This window comes from Falco naumanni, chromosome 1 (genome assembly GCF_017639655.2).
Source record: "Falco naumanni isolate bFalNau1 chromosome 1, bFalNau1.pat, whole genome shotgun sequence".
Lineage (NCBI taxonomy): Eukaryota > Metazoa > Chordata > Aves > Falconiformes > Falconidae > Falco > Falco naumanni.
The window spans coordinates 116,997,157-117,010,579 of NC_054054.1; positions in this window are offsets into that span (position 1 = coordinate 116,997,157).

Genomic DNA, 13,423 nt, shown 5'->3' on the forward strand with positions numbered 1-13,423 from the left:
TGGATGCTCAGTGCAGGGAGGCTGTAGTCAACAAGAAGCAAAGCTGGAGGAGGATCAACCATGTCAAGACCAAGACGGATGTAGTCAGCGGTGAGAAATGGGCTTGCTTGGTCCTTCAGCTCCAGCAGGTGTAGCTCCAACCAGGGCTGAATAGGGCTACTCCATGTCTTACTCCATGCCCATGGAGTAGGACACAGCTGCCTTTTCTGCAATAAGGGAACATCAGCCATAGTGTTGTGATGTTTCTGCAGCTTCCCAAGCAGACTTGTGCTTCAGGATTCCTTGGTCCCCTCCCCACCCTATCCCCCAAGGCAGGAGGCTCACCTGGTCTCACTTGTTGGCCACAGCCTCCTTTACTCTGCTCATCCACGACCATCACTTGTGCAGGGTGCAGAGCAAACAGCCAGTGAGAACGAAGAGCATTATTGTTTGGGATGATTTCTGTTTGGAAATACTTTGTACATGGATTAGGGATTAAACCAAATTTATGAGACAATTACCCACTTCAATTAGATGAGGACCTTAAAACATATTTACCCACTGCTTGCTCTTAGCTAAGTGGGCTGCAGAAGGACGTGGCTTCTTTGAAGTGTCTCATGTATTTATCTTTTCAATCGCTTTTTTAAGGATACATAGTTTATTGCTTTATTGATTGAACAGAACTTTGAATAATCAATACGGCTGTAAGAATTCACTGGGAATGACAGAATTGCAATTAAGTAGAGTATGTGGAGAGAGTGTTAACCCATCTCATTAATTAATGAGGTCACTTTTTCAAGTGTTTCATAGGAGCCTTTGGGAAGAAGATGGCAATTTATTGTAATCCCTGGAGATGCTTTTTCTCCTTCCTCCTGCAAAATTATCTCAGAATCCCTACTCTGTGCTGGTGACCTTCCTGTGTCCTCCTACAGCTTCTTTGTGCAACACAGAACAGGACCGGAGTTGAAAGGAATCGCAGCCTGTCTGGGTGTCAGGGAGTTTTCCTTGGTGCCAGCCACATCCCTGGCCCTGGGTATGCACCCGTGGGGCAGCACCGACAGGGAGCCCTCGGTCCCTTTACCCTGTCCTGGGAGATCCCCCCTTGGGCCAGGGAAGGGGCAGCGGCTGCCAGCACATCTGCAGGGTGAATGTGCGTTGTGATATTGAAAGGGCTCAAACAGTTCAGGTTATGCAAGTTTATTCATATGCTGCTTTGGAAAAAGCAGGTGCCTGGCCCGCTGCGTAGCACTATAGCAAGTCCCTAAGCACCACATCTACACGGTTTTTAAACACTTCCAGGGATGGTGATTCCACCCTGTCCCTGGACAGCTGTTCCAATGCCCGACCACTCTTTTGGTGAAGAGATTTTCCCCAAAATCCAATTTAAACCTCCCCTGGTGCAGCTTGAGGCTGTTTTTTTTTGTCCTGTCATGTGTTATCTGGGACAAGGTCCCCCCTGAGCCTCCTTTTCTCCAGGTTAAACACCCCCAGTGCCCCCAGCCGCCCCCCATCAGACTTGTGCCCCAGTCCCGCTGCCCATCTCTGGACACGCTCCAGCCCCTCTGCATCCCTCCCTACTGAACCCAGGGTCTGAGATGCAGCCCCACCGGTGCCAGCACAGGGGATGGTCCCTGCCCTGGTCCTGCTGGCCACACTGTTTTGGAAACAAGCCAGGAGGCTATTGATTTCCCCCTGCTAGCCCTGCTGGTCCCGGAACGTTGTGCTATATGAGTTCCAGAGTGCCAGGATCACGGAGACCTACACTTCATCTATAGCCCTGGGTAGGACCATTTTGCACATAGGGCAGACTTTGATCTGTACTCAAAGACCTCCCTTATGCCAAGCTCTTGCACCGGAAAAAAATCGTCTCCATGAGTGGGGCACCTTCTCAACCTGATGCTGGATTTGGCTTCAGAAAGATGGGACCTTGTGAACCCAGCTGTGTGTCTGGGGCTTCCACCCAAGTGTCCTGCAGCCCCTGCACAGGGCTTAAGGTGCTTTTCTGGAGAAGCCAGACCCACCACGCATGGCACGGTGTTGGTGCCCTGCTTACTGCCAGGTACAGAAGACCCAGCCCCAGACCTACTTGGAATGTTTTTGAAATCAGATGGAACCACTTGCCAGCTCACGGGACAATCGCTTATAGGACACGGTTATGTCAGAACAATGATAACTGATTTTCCTCGTATATATTCCCTTCCCCAGACAGCGGGACTGATGTAACCAGCACAATTTCTACTGCTTTGGCAGACTGACATAATTAAAACAAGAGAGCTGCTGTGGGTTGACACACTTTAAAATGGGAAGGGCTGGCGATAATCTGAGCAACAATAAAAACATATTTATGTAAATTTTTTATTTATTAAAATTCTTCCTGAGTGACTTCCAAGTCCCTGGTATTTATTGATGGCCATCAGAGGATTAACTAAATGTAATGGAGATTTTTGCATATATATTGTGAAGGCACACACTTCTTCCATTTGAGTGACAAGATGGGTGATAAATAGCATGTATTAAATCCATAGTGGTTGCAGAGAATCATTCCGGCTCCTCTGGGAAATTAGCTGTGTCAAGGAAGGCAGCACTGAGGGAAAGGCAAGCAGCAGGCACGACAGGGGAAGGACAAGGTCTTCAGCCCTATCGATCCGTGGAGGTGCCTGTTTGTGGCCAGGAGAGGGGCAGGCAGGGCTGCTGTAGGGTCCTGGCTGGGAAGGGCATTCCCAAGGGGGGGCACAAGGACCATCCTCTGCTGGGAAGTGCCTCTTAGAGCCACGGGGTGATTCAGGTTAGGGAGGAGCACCAGTGGCTGGTTGGTCATTTTCTGGCTGCCCCTTTTTGTTGCAAGCCTTATCTTTACCCTTTCCTGCTTTTCTAGAACATCACTTCCAAGTCTCATATTCCCCATGTATTTACAATGTTTTATCATCTTGGATTTCCACTTCTCCCTGCTTACTGCTTATATTTCTAGTGTGCATCAATGAGAACCATGTGAAAGCTAAAAGCAGGTCAGTGGGACAAATTAATTCTCTCTGCCCTCTGTGCTAGGACTTTATGACAAGTGGCTAATCATCTTTGATTCCTCTGGTACTCCTGATAATAACATTAGCCACGATCAACTCATTTAACTCATCTGTGGATTTAATATCTAACTCAACAGCACATGAGAAGAAAACAGGCAGAGATGTTCAGGGAGCAGTAACCCCTCTTTCATGTGCTTGCACTTTTTAAAAGCAGTTCACAATAACCTTCTGAAATTAACTTATCAGTTGTGAGAATCTGTTAGACCTCAGTCATCAGGTTTTTCTTTGGGGTCCCCGCTGATGAATAATAGAAATTCCTGCTTTCCAGTAAAGAGTGGGGCAAAGCAGCCTTTCTTGCTGCCCTAGAAATGTCTAGCTGGATTCAGGCAACCTCTCCTTCCTTGTCCATCCTCTGTGGAGCAGGATGAGACCTGTTATCTGCCCATCACTAGCAGGTACCTAACTTCCCGTGGACTGTAAAGCCTTTACATGTTATTACATGTAAAGAAATGCAATTTCTCTTTGTACTACAGTTCCACAACCAACACCTTCCCTGAGCAGGCTGTGTCCTGTGAAGGGGTGGTGCTGTGCCCATCTTCACTTAGCCAGAGAAAGCACATGGTGGGGCTGAGATCTGCAGTCTGCACCAGGCATTCCATGACGGAGGATAACGCTAAGCCTATTTCAGCTCCAAATGGCTCCATTGTATCTGGTTTACATAAGGAGCTATAAATACGCATCCCTGCTCTCCCGTTTGCTTGCATGCTGTTTTCCTTGTTTGCATTTTTAATTGTTGTGGCAGCTGTGGCATTTTTAAATTCAATGGTGAGATCTATGTGACTGGAACGTGCTGGGAGGATGTCTGACACAAGTCCCTTCAAGCCAGGGAGACGGCTCCCAATGTGATCAGGTCGTGGCCACTGCCCTTGCTCTTCAAGAGGAGAAGGATTTGGAAAGTCAGAAGGAATGTGATCATTCAGCATAAGCAGCTGTCCCTGTCCAGACAGATCCCTGTTATGGTGTCTTTTCTTCCATTTGGGCATAAAGACTGGTCTGAGGAATCTTCTCTAGCTTGCTTCAGACCCAGGAGCCTTTTCATGCTGGGTGTTAAAGGGCTTTGCTTTGGCAGGCAGGTTCAGTCAGCAACAGGAGCACTCTGCCTCTGGTACTGGGAGCTTGACCTTTATGTGGTTTTATTTTGCAGTTGAGGAATGATGAAGAAGGCTGGATTCTGCTGAGGAGTTGTGTTTGTAACAGGTTCTGACAAGAGAGAATGTCTCCACCACATTGCCCAGAGCAATTCACGGGTACCAGGCCATGGAGGTAGTGGGCAGAAGTTTGGTTCAGGGTGGATTTGCAGCTGAGCTGAAGAGAAGAGGGCTTCTGGCTTTTGGACACTCTCTGCCTTTGCCAACACCCACATGTATGCCCCTGCTTTTCTTTCTCTGCAGCCCTACACAGAGGACAATTCAGAAGCAGCCAGGACAGTTTAGGTCAGTTTTGGAAAGAATGGAAATGAAGTTGTTTATATTGCAGCCGCTGAAACTTTTGAGGCCGCCTTGAGCTGCGTTTCCCCTAAACCCACCCCTAGAGCCATGCCTGGGCGCTGAGCTGCAGCATCCAAAGCAGGAGCAAACAGCCCCGTGTACGTGCAGCGTTTCCTCCCTGGCTGCTGCCAGCTGAACACTGTCCAGCCACTGCAAACAGACTGTCCCTGCAAGGTCCCCTGTCCCTCTGCTGCAGAGATGCCTGAGCCAGAAGGAAAGGCTGCATGTGGAAGCAAAGAAAACAAAAACTTCCCATCAGCAGGCGATGTCCAGCCACTTCCCGGGAAGCAGGGCTTCAGTACGCATAGCAGTTCCTCTGGAAAACAAATGCAATCGCAGATGTCTCCCTGCCTTCTCCTTTCTCTCAGCTTTCATTGCTGTCCAGATGTCCTATGGTGTGGAACAGCCCTTTGGTCAGTTGGGGCCAGCTGTCCTGGCTGAGTCCCCTCCCAAGACCTTGCCCACCCCCAGCTGGTGAGGGGGGAGGCTGGGGGGACAGCCCTGGTGCTGTGGGTGCTGCTCAGCAGGAGCTGAAGCACCGCTGTGGTGTCAGCACCTTTCTGGCTGCTGGTACAGTGCCCAGCACCGAGGGCTGCTGTGGGGAAAAGTAACTCCATCTCTGCCAGACCCAATGAGATCATTAATTAATATTCTCCTGTGACCTCTTGAGAACTGATGTGTTTAATTGGGTTTGAGCTGATGTTGAGGCTGGATGTGCAGGAGTGGGGCTTTGCTCTAAACAGACTCTTCTTGTCGTGTGTCCTCAGCCCCCCCCCCCCCCCCCCCCCCTCACCCAGTGTTCACATTCCCAGGACCTGCCACTACTGATTATGACCACCTTTAGGTCATCTTTGACCAAGTGGATGCACACAAGCTCTCTCTCCCACATATATCATTGACAACATCCTTCATCATACCAAATGCTATCAAGTACCTTTGGGAGGTGGCCTCACATTTACATGCGCTTTTGCATTAGCCAGCAGTAATTTAAAAAAATAATTAAGGCTGGTCTCAAGGGCCAAGAAGTGATGCTCGTGTCTCCTTTCCTCTTCAGCAGTGCAGTGACAGGCAAGTATCATTGGTTTTCAAGTGACCAGCTTCAGCACCCCCTCCCTGGAGTCCTACCATCACATCCCTAGCCACCCCACCACCCTTCCTCTGTTACATCTCTGAGCTGGCTCCTGGCAGAAGGAGCTGTGAATGGCTTCTAGAACTGTACCTGCTTTTGTGGCAAAGTGGGGGGCAGAGGGCTGGGCGTTGACAGGGACCCTGATGTATTTATTCTTCAATCTGACGTGGGCTTACACAGGTCCTCGCGCACACTCAGGTACTCAAGTACTGCGTAAGGAAGGCTGGACTCTGCCCTGGGACCAGTACAGGACACTGATCCTTTGCTGGTCCTCCACGTAGGCTGGCACAAGCTGCTCCCATGCAGCGCTGGCTCAGTGCATGGGCAGGGGCTGTCTCTGATGGGCAGGGACCACCCTGGGGACCGGCAGCGAGAGGACCACGTGCCTGTGTGAAATCACAGCAGTGACAGGAATTTGTTTGAGAATGGTGTTAATAGCGATATCCTTCATAATTAAGACATCAATTAAATTCTTGAAAATTAGACAGAAATATCAAATAGTGCATTAACTGGAAAATTTCCAACTAGTGTAATCCTATGGCCTTGTGATGGGTGGGTTAATTATCCCTCATTAAATAGACCTGAAATCAATCTCAGTATCTTTCTATTATTTCAGTTTGGCAAAGGCAGTGAGAGCTTATTTCTTCCCCAAATTTTCTTCCTGCCGTACCTGAGGTGGGCAGGTGAAGTTCTCAGGCATGAACCCTCCACTGCGCCCTGTGTCCCCCTTTGTCCTCCCCCACCCTTAGGATCTTGGCATCCTTTCCCTGAGGGACAAGCGAGAGGGTTGGAGGTCCCATCACGCTCATGGGAAGACCAGACCTGGAGAAATGGAGCGAGTAGCCCAGTTCCCATGTGCCGACAGCACCGAGGTCTGCTTCCACATCTCCCCTGGCTTCTGCCTTTACAATAGTGCCTGTAAATCACACCCTTCTTCAGGTGTGGTCTGGAAGGGACCCATGGGCCACCAAATCAGTCCCTTTCTTCAAAGTGACCGCTCCAAGTGATCTATTATTTGAATAATGTGCAGAAAAAGTGCAGCACCCCTGGGCAGGAGCTGGAGGCTCGCTCTCTTGTCTCAAGCCTGATGCTCTTTTCCAGCAGAGCTGGGAGTCTCTGTTAATCAGCACTCAGCTTTTAGTAATTACATTATTTATTGCAATATGAAAACAGAATAATAATGATAATCACAAGAAAGGAATTAGCCTGGCCAGAATGAGGCTGTTAATTTTCCTGTGTCGGGTTTGACAGGATCACTTTCTGGAGGATTTTTTTCTTGGAATGATTCTGCCTCTGCTAAACTCACTTATTAAGAACTGGCTGCACTGCCCCTGCTAAGCCATTGTCTCAAGGTCAACACCAAGCATCACTCCATGGGGAGTGTAGTAATGCAGGACCTGAGGTCAATGGATGAATAAACACACCTTTCCCTTGTTATAAATCTCTTTTATCCCATGTGCTCTGAATACCGCTGCTTTCCTTTGGCTCCAATTTGCAATTTATATGCCAGTGTTTTCACTGCTGGAAGAATCAATACACCTGGACAAGACCTGAAATCAGCAGGATCCGGTACTGGCCAAAGGAGAAGACTGGAATTTATGTGGTAAGTGAAATCCCAAGCTTTATCTGCAAATTAAAACTGTGTGGAAGAGTTCAGAGAGTGGGGGAGGATGCAGCCCCAAGCCACATTCTGGGCCATGGAGACCTATTGTCAGGTCCAGCAGAGTCCTGGGTCCCATTCAATTCTGCTCACTTTTTAGTGTTTTTCTTGTGGGCCCCCAAAACAAATTTTCCCAGGGCTCAACCCCTCCCCAATTAGCCTGAGGTTGTATGATCCAGCAACACCTAACGCTGATGCTGGGGAGCCTCTCACCCACCAAAGGGCATGTGGAAATCACATACAAAAGTCCTTCCTGATCCACTTAAAAGTCCTTCCTGATCCACTTTTCTTTTTATCCTCCTTCTTTCTCCTGGTTCATGGCACATGATGAAGTCAGTGTTTAGTCAAGAGGATCAGTATAAGAGCTACCAACCTTCAAGCAATGACAATTTATCCCCTAAATCAAAAAAAGCCACGTCATGAATCACCCGCAGGGGCCCTCCCTTTGAGGTGAATTGTGCGGAGTGAAATGCAGCCGGTGTTCACTGGGAAACAGCCTTTCCTTGAATCCAGGCTGAAAAAGGAGCTGGCTTTCAAATGACAGGTTTGCAGCTTTCCCAGTTAGGCTCCAGTAATTTAGTTCAGCAGTGATGGGTTTAAGGCACCCCCTGGCTAAGCTGCTGGACCATTGGGATGGGAGTGCAATACCCAGCTAAGCTCCCCCTACTCCCCCACGCGTGGTGGTTTTTTTACTTCTTTCATGCACAGGGCAGCTTCAGCTCTCCCAGACGGAGTGCAGGAGTGGGATCAAGTTTAGTCTTAACACTGCAGCATTTTCAGAACACCCAACAGAGCCTGTATTTAATCATCACCCGCATAAACCAGTGAAGTGCAGGTAGCTATGGTGGGGAGATTTTGTTTCACACCATGGGGTCTGTGACAAATGTGACAGGGCTGGGGCAGAACCTAATTAGTCTTAACCTGCCTTCACCTCTGTTTGAGACTTTTAACTGGGCTGCAGCCTATGCTGTGACAGTGACTGGGTTCTTTCTGTGGCACTGGGGTCCTGTATCAGGTTTGAAACACATCTCCTGATCTCCCAGCCCCACCTCATAGCCTGTGAGTGAGGACGCATGGAGACTTTTCCTCCTGCAAGGGGACAGGTTCCCTCTTCCAGGGAGGACCATAGCCCAGGCCTGACAGCTCAGACCTCTCCTGTGGGCAGGAACCCCCAAGCCAAAGGTCTGCCCATGGGGCAACAGGCTGCAAATGGGAAGGGAGAGTGGGGCCAAGTTAACACTCCGTTACCGAGCATCATCGCACGCCTCCAGCCCTGAAGAGCAACGTGGCCCAGCATGCTGTTCCTAGCTCTGCTGGATGGTTTAGCAAAGCGGAACTGTTTTCCCAAATCTGCCATATGACTGTCCAAGGCAGAGCAGTCACCACGGGGGATGACTCCTGTCGCGAAGCCTCATGTCTCCACAGGGGTTACGAGGCACAGGAGCTGTGCTCGCCTTCCTGACCAGGCATGCGGAGAGAGAGCTTTTTCAGCTAAAAAGAACCAAAATAATTTTAGCTCAACTGCCTTTTGGGGGCAGTTAATGAATCATACTTCAGCCCAAACAAATGTTATGTTCCCACGTGGTAAACAGGAGCACACATTACCCTTGCAGTGATGAGTCCTAGGCAGAACACAACAGAATTGATTTTTCTTGAACCAAGCTTTGCTTGCAGGAAGGAAAGTTACGGTACATAGATCTTGCTATTGGCAAAGCGGGAGCCAATGTTGGTCTCTTCTGTTGGCGATACCTCCTCACTGGTATCACAGAGTGAAGTCTGGAGCAGGTTGGAGGAATCTGGCAGAGTTTTTGACAAGACAGATGGACCTCTGGGAGAGCACAGCAGGGTTACTGTATAAGGAGCAATTTTATGGATGTTGCTGGCTGTCTAAGAAAACAACTTTCCCTCCTCTCTTTGATTTGAGGAATCACCAGTCAGGTCATATTCTTACCCTGGTCTCCTCCATTTTTATCTCAATCTAGTTATCCAGCCCCATGTAATGAGATGTAGTAAGACGGTATTGTCGAAATGTGGGAAATTACTTCAGTTCCAGCCTCATCAGCAGCTTCACAACAATTTCTCTATATCAGTGTTCGTCACAGAAAAGGTAAAATGTAGCATGAAGCAAGGCACTGACCTAAGTCTGGAAATGTGGACTCTGAAATCATGGTCCATGAGATCTCTCTGCCTCCCTGGTAGTCTGGGGACACTGAAAGGGAATCAGGATCTATTTTTCTGGGTAACCAAATCTAACAGCCAAAGTTCAGAGGTGGTGGTGGAGCACAGTTTTTAACAAAAATCCTGCAAAAATGTGGGAATGGCAGTAAAAGTATAATTAATACTTATTTTTATGAAATGAAAGAAAAGTGTTTTCTGAAATTTATAATACAGAAAAGTACACTGTCACCTTTGAAGAAGTAACAGGTTTGATGCATTTTAATTGTGGTCAATTCCACTTAACTGACTGGCCAAGCTGTTACAGTTTGGAGAAAACTTGCACCTAGGTTTCAGACATACTTTTGAGAAGCTGTGCATCTCTTGAGAAAATGTGTTCAAGCTCTTCAGATCCTTTTCTTTGCATTCAGGAAAATTGTAGCAGTGCGGGCAGTTTGCTCTAATCTATCTAGTGGTGATGGAGACCTCGACTCAGGTATGTCTTGGCTGCCCAGCTGTGTATCCTCTGCCCCGGGCTGATGGGAAAGTCTTGTGCTAAAATGCAGACATTACCCAGTATCAGTCCTGCTGTTCCTCATACCTTCGGGATTGATGCTAAGTCGGTGTGGAGCTTTCACGCTTCCTGACTGCAGGGTGAATGCAGTCCTAACATCTACAGCTCCATTATTTCTGCAGTGGAGATCTGGCTACCCTAAATTGATCCATGCTGCACCGCAATCTGAACACAGTGGGATGGTAACAGTGGAAAAACTGCTGGGTTATTATTAAATTTGTCTCTCAAACTTGCGCAGCAGGTGGGGAAGCAAAAGGGACAGCTTGTTTTGAAGAGATAGGGCATCACTTGTTGTGGGAGTTACAGCTGAGGAGGAAAAACAAGGCATCAGCTCTCCTCTTGGGAGAAGAGAAAGCTGCAGGCCTGTAAGGAACCTGCAAAGAAGGGCCATCAGCTGTGTTATCCTTCAGACAAGAGGAAGCATTCATAAAATGAGACATCTCAGCCTGGCCCAGGCTGGGAACTACCCGACTGGACCTATGTCAGCCCAAACCTAAACACGAGGATATGTTTGTGGCATTGGAGATACGTAACCTCCAGGTACCCCTCTGGAGTTGTGCAGCCTTCAGCTTTGAAATGTCCCCCTGCTACGGCCATTTCTGAGAATGACATTTTGGTTTTCAGCTACCCACCACACCGTAAGCACGATGTGGTAGCCCGTAGGGCTGGCTGCTGCATCTGAAAGGCTTTCTTTGCTAACGGGGCAGGAGGATGTCACTGATGTCTGGGTGCAGAGCGAGCAGGGTACAGCTGGGCACGCTGAGCACATGCCGCTGCTAGCTCAGGACGTATAAAGACATAACCCTGAGCCTCAGAGTGGTGGGAAGGAAGAGGTGATGTTTTTCATAAAGTGCGCATCACCTGTTTCAGATGAAGCAGAAAGGCCCCCTAGGGATTTAATTGTATGCAAAGAGCAAAAGAACATCCATTAATTTTCTGCCAGCTCATAACATACCATTTTCCACTAATATGAAAGCTTTAATAAGACTACCCATAAACTTTATGTGTTCTGTAGCAGTCCAGGAAATTACAATTATCTTGTGCTTGCACCAGAATGGGTAATCCCAGCAGCAGGAAAAATGTCACCTCCTGAGAAGGTTCCCAGCCATCATTAGTGTGTCGCGTAAATTGTTCGGCTGTAGTGAATACAGAGCCATGGTCACGGTGGGTCAGGGGCAGGATTTGGGAGGGGGGCTGCAGTGCTCTCCCAAGGGAGCCTTGCACAGGGAGGTTACCGGTGCCTCGTGCCTGACCCATCCTCCTACAGGTGGTGGCTCTTGCCTGACCCATCCTCGTACAGGTGGTGGCTCTTGCCATCGCCGTGGCCAGGCTGGTGCTGCCGGGCTGAGCATCCCGCCTTCCCCCGCCAGCTGCAGCGGCGCGCCTGCTCATCACTGCATTGATGCCATGCTGAGACTGTTGGCAGAACAGCTATTCTGACATTCTATTTAACTCGCCATTTAATTGAAGACCATTTTTCTCACCTTCTGCCTGCCTTCTCGGGAAGGCTGCAAACCCGCAAGCTGTCCTGTTACTCCGTTTCACTAGGTGGAGATCTTTAGTTGTCCGCTAGCGCTGGGCTCTTATTTTTCAGTCTGTGCAATCGGGATCTGCTGAGAAACTCAGCTGATGAATTTTCAGATGCTCTTTCAGATCTTTAATTTTCCTCTGGGATATACAGCTCTCTTTGCCGAGAACATATGGGCTGGCAGGAAATAGGTCTTTTTGTGGTTCCACTTTTAGAACATTCCGTGTCTGATTTTTATCATTTATTGACGGATGAGAATGAAAACACTTGAAAGAAGATTTGCCTAACAAACTAATGAAAAGTAAACGAGAGCATACATAATGAGTGTGAACAGCTCTCCGCTACCAACACCCTGCAGTGCAGAGATCCTCATCTCTGCAGCCCTGCCAGAACATCCCACACACAGGGGTGCTCTGGACAGCCTGACCTAAATAGGACCAAAACTCAGCTCAAGCCCTCTGAAGATGAGCTGTTGCAGAGTTTCACCGTGTCATCTTGAGCAGAAATTTTGTTGCTACTCTAGCTTTTTCTGAGCAGCCCTCAGCAGGCAGAGTAGTACACGCAATCATATTTCTTTAGGGAGAGGTGGGGAGCTAAGAGTGGCAGGGCCAGCAGGATTAAGCATCGCTCTGTTCCAAATTTCTAGCTAGCAATAGCAAAGAAAAATTAGATCCCATGGGTAGAAGGTCAGTGTTTCTTCTCAATAATTCTCTCTGCTACAGCCAGTAACTAATTAGGAGGCTAGCTGAACCCCGAGCAATGTCAGAAGATGAATGCTAAATTGGCAAAACTTGGATGCACACAACTAGACGGTTAAATTTGACAGTAACGTTTCTAGTAAAAGAAAGTAGTAAGTGATAAAAAGGTCAAAAGGATGGGGCAACCCCACAGGGCAGGTTTCTGGACTTTTGTTTAGGGATTCCCATAGAAATTTGGATGAAAAATGCAGATTAATTGAAAAGGAATGTTTTCATTTTTGCCACAAGGGAGCATTGAAAAGTTTCTAGATGTTCACTAGAAAACAGAGATGTTCATCTGGAAGTTGGTATTTTGTCAAAAATATTTTAGAAATATTTAAGTTCAGGGGCAAATCTGTTCAACTGATTGCTGAAAGCTCTTCAAGCTGTTCTTTCAAAGAAAGACTGACAAGTGTCTTGCAGAGTGATGTTTTTCAGATTAAGCGTTAGCAGAATGGTGCTGAGCGGATCATTACGACCTGCTCTCACTTAGCAACTTGCATTGTGAGTTTCTGTTCCATCTCTTCACTCCTACCTGAAGCCTCTGCCCAGGGCTGGCTGCATTTCTCGCTCGGGAAGGCCAAAATGTCCGTAGGTGAGACACAGACAAGAGCAGAGCTGTGAGCGGGGGCAGCACGGCAGGTTTCTTCTCCGGCTGTGGTGGGGTGAGATGGTAGGTCTTCCACTGGCCTGGCAGCTGGAAAAGAGGGATTGGGATGCAGAAATGCTGCAAGACAGAAATGCAGAGAAAAGGAGGCAAAAGGAAGAAAGGCAGCAAAGGAGGCAAAGAATGAGATGAGGGAATGGGAAGAGAGTGGCAGGGATCTGAGTCTGGGCACAGTTCTGATATGGGATGAGGTTGCCTGTCGGATCTCAGGATGGCAAATCTTGCTTTGCATACTTCTCAGCATGGGAAAGAGCGCATATTCTTCAAAGAAAACAGTATTTGCTTGGGAAGATTCTTCTTTGCAGGGAATCATTGCAAGCTGCAAAAAAATTTTTTTTTTCCTTTTTCCCCTTTTACTCTTCCTTTGCTTTTGCAATTACCCTTTTGCTTTCATCATCTTTTACTTTCTTTCATTCTTTTCCTGCCTT